This window comes from Labrus mixtus, chromosome 15 (genome assembly GCF_963584025.1).
Source record: "Labrus mixtus chromosome 15, fLabMix1.1, whole genome shotgun sequence".
In the NCBI taxonomy this organism is placed as follows: Eukaryota; Metazoa; Chordata; class Actinopteri; order Labriformes; family Labridae; genus Labrus; species Labrus mixtus.
In genome coordinates this window covers 12418319-12422466 of record NC_083626.1, presented here as the reverse complement: position 1 = coordinate 12422466, position 4148 = coordinate 12418319, and positions in this window count along the sequence as shown.

Here is a 4148-nt window from a genome sequence, read left to right as displayed (position 1 = left end):
GGAGTTCAACACAGTGACAGCCCAGTGAGCACCGATTTGTCTGTTTGCAGGTCAAAAGATGGCCAGACCCCTCAATGAAATTGGGCTACATTGGAGCAAAAAGTGAATTTCTTTATACTTAAGCAAGCTAAAATATGGGAAATGATACATACATTTTTTTTTTACCCCTAATATAATAACAACTTTGGCAAACAAGACCTAAAAAGGTGCTGCATAACAAGGAGCACTGATTTCCAGATCCACTCATGGTATATTTTAAGATCATTGAAAATCCTAAAATATTTGTTTCAATTTCTCCAAAACGTGCAATAAACACTTCAATAAGTTCAACAAGTTCAGTCATTCCTCCTCTGTTATGTCATTTTGCAACCACTAAAACTGTAATTAAGTTTTTTGTACTGCAGATGTCTCTAACTCTAACAAACACATCATTTTAAGTGTCTCCACATTTGGTACAACAAATGAATTAGAAACGTTATTTTTCTCGATGTGAATTGTCTTTGGTCTCATTATACAGAATAAAGAATATTTGTAAACAGTCAACAATTACTAAAAAATAAAGATATAATTCTAAAAAAACATTTAACCATTAATCGATAAAAATATATATTTTTCGACTATCATTTGTATCATTCTTTTTGCACTCTTGTGCTGTTGTGAAATCATCCATGCATTCATAAATTCAACAGGGGATTTGCACATTGAAAACCAAAAGTCATAAGGAAAGTGAGAGTAGAAAAGAAAGAAAATTGAAAAGGTTGTTAATGTTTTTAGAGCTCAAGTCCATCACTACTGAGCAGCATATCCCAAAACAAATAGCAGCAGACAGAGAGACAGAGGAAGATGCTTTATAGAAAGCTTCCACAGTTTAGGTAGAAGCTGACCCTTGGCTGGACTTTCGGCTTTGACTCCCATAATCCAATCAGCTGGGTGAATAATTACAAAATAATAACACCGGTGCAACCTCATCTGGGCTCCATCCAGTAGAGCGGCTTCCCTTCCGCCACTTGTGTGCTTAATGTCCTCTAAAGACCCATATTACACCCCAATTAGATGGCACTCTTGTTTCCTTACATCAAGGGCTTGACTCTACTGGCTTGTCACCCTCCCCTGGCCTAATCAATTTCATTACTCCAGTTACAGCCCCAGCCCCGGGAAAGCTGTGCCCTTAAACTTCAGCTCCTGCTTCAATCGATCAATAGTCCGCGTCCCTGCCAAGGTTCCATTTAAAGTTCATTTATTTCAAGCCATCATATAAAACAAGACAGAGCATCGATGCAGCCTCACTTTGTTTTATTTGACTGAGGATTTCCACCATGACACTCAAATCCACTCCTGTTCACTCCAAAAGCTGCTCTGGGGGCAGGCAGCAGGTAGGATCACAATACAACCAGTCTTATTTACTTCCTGTTTATGAACCCTATGATCTGGGTCACATGTGAATTGTTGCTCTATTGGATCATTTACTTTTATTTTCCTTTAACTGGTGTGTACCCTGTTGCTTTCTAATTGAAGCACACACCATGTTCAAAACTCATGCTTTGAACAAAAGCACTGTTTGAAACACCTTTTCCTTTCAGGATGCAAACACCGAGCAACAAGAACTAACTCCTCAAGTGTAAGTGAGTTTCTGTGAATAATCGCACACGTGAATTTTCACAGAAATCCTGCGCATATTCTTCACCGTTCCCCATGGATCCCGTAAGTGCAACATCCTATATTATCACCAGTTAATTAATGTCAATGATTAATGAAATATAGCCTGTCTCCTCCATTACATACTTTATTTGTGAAGTCTATAGAGATGGCAAGCTTTGGTGCGCAATTATATACAGAATTAAGATCCTTAAATATTCATAAGGGCTATATAGAAGATGATGATGATTGTGAAAGCCTGCATCTTCAGCCCTTCATTAACCATACAACTTCATTATCATTCACAGCTTGACAAATCAGTGGCATGGTTTTGGAAATATAATGAAGATAATTTGCTTTGGATATTGTGAATGAGGTCCCAATTTACATGAAAGTGGCCCCCAACATTGATTGAAGTGCCGTGTTTTACTTATTTTTCTGCTCTGAGTCTATGCATAGTGCTACAGCTTACAGTAGAATAGATAAGGATTGAAAAATATTTTTTTTGCGGAAGAAATTAACTTCAGATGTACAGATTCAATCAGAATCCAAAGTTGCACGACAGGATAAAACTCGACATCTCTTTGGACTTAAATGAGGCTGCTGGTGAGTCAAAGCTGACAGGGGTCTCAGACGGACTCCTCAGACATCCAGTCACTGCCGCATGAGAGTGACTTCACGACCTGTCAAAAGACATCTTCACCCAACATCTTTCCTCCTTAACCTTCTGTACTCACAGCTGTCATATAAAGCTGATTCTCTTGACATATATATGAATAAATAATTACACATGAAATTTTAAAATATGTCCACAAAAATTGCCCAAAATCACACATATCACTTTTTTGAACATAACTGTACTGTCATATCACCAAAGGATCATTTTTTTCATAATTTAGATATCTTTTTTATATTTTTTTGACAAAATAATGCCCAAAATGGATTACTTTAAAAAAAAATAAAGTACCTCAAATGCCTACAAACTGAAAATGTCTCAGTATTGTTTACGCACAGACTTAAAAATAACATAAAATATCATTTAAAGGACTCCTGAATATTTTTTTCACGTTTAAGGTCCTTCTCTGAGAGCGCTGACTTCCACCTGTGGAGGGACTGAAGTGCAAGAGTTTACCTTCTACTAGACTTAAAAAGAACTCTGTGCCCCTTTAATTCACAGAATAAAATGTTTGTTTTTCACTTCATTTGTAAGACTAAGGAAGGCTGCTTAGAAAAAAATTAAATCTTATCATAGGAACTCATCCCTATACGAGCAAGTTCAGCAGAATCAGCAGCATTAAGAGCTTTCCTTTGGCTTCTTGAAATCCGATTTAGTTTTTCCTTTGCATAAAAGTACTTATTTCATGCTCATTTTACCTTCAACTTTATATAAAAAGTTGTTGAATAGGTTTTAAATTAGAGAGTGCTTTGTAAAAAAAAAAGAGTCAGAGATGACCTCAGCCTGCATGGGGTTTTAATAACAACTGGCTCATTTTGAAGAGCGATGTTTAATGTTGACCCGTGTGGCACTGACTGAGTTACACTGTGGTCTTTCAGAGCACCACTTTGATGGAGCAGGCTGGATTCAGTAGCACATTTTGGGTTTCAACCAAATAAAAAAAAACCCTCTTCTGGTGCAATGAGCATGTCAGCTTTGCCACACATGGCAAACGGTGCTGCAGCAGGGCTTGGCAGGGAGAGGCCTCGTCTCTGGGAGTGATTTCTTCCAAAGCTGGCCCAAATGAAAGCATCTTGTTTTAATCAGGGATTCTGGCTGTGATAGCTGCAGTGGGAGCTGTGAGGACTTGGCAGTCGGTTGCAATGCAGACTGTGGCACTCGTACAAAATACACAAATATTTCCACAGTAATTATGTGTCAAGTTAAACAAGCAATTGAGGGCTGAATGTGTTGGGAGGGAGTAACTGAGCGAGAGAGCACGGTGTGTTACTCGGATTCAGGGGATTGAGTGAGACCCCCAACAAGACAAATTAGGCCATCATACTTTGATAGGCTTTAGCTTTTTTTTTTTCTTTGTGGACCCAGGCAAATGCAACAGACCGCATTGTAATTTTGAATACTCAGTGAATTGAGTGATATCATGTGGTGTTGCCACGTCTCGTTCCAGTGGAAGTCAGTTCACAAGATAGAGTTCAAAGAGTGGGTGGACGGCCAACGGGACTAAGTAACTGTGAGATCACTGCAAGTGCTTTTTTGTGGTTTCTGGTTTATATAGGCACATTTGTAAATCTACATTGGCATCAGTACTTGGAAATGAAATATGAGCGCTGTCTGACTCCACAGTTCAACTTAAGCAGCTGGAAAGGGTAGAAATCATATTGAGAAATTAGTAGAGAATTTATGATGGTTTTTGTTTGCAGAGATTTTTTTGTCAACTCAAACACAAGTAGAAAGTAGCTTCAAATCTGTCAAGGATGCACAATCCACTAAATTTATTGTTTAATAACAAAAAATATTTTGAAATTTTTCAAGAGCAGCTGGATCCAATTTAAATGTC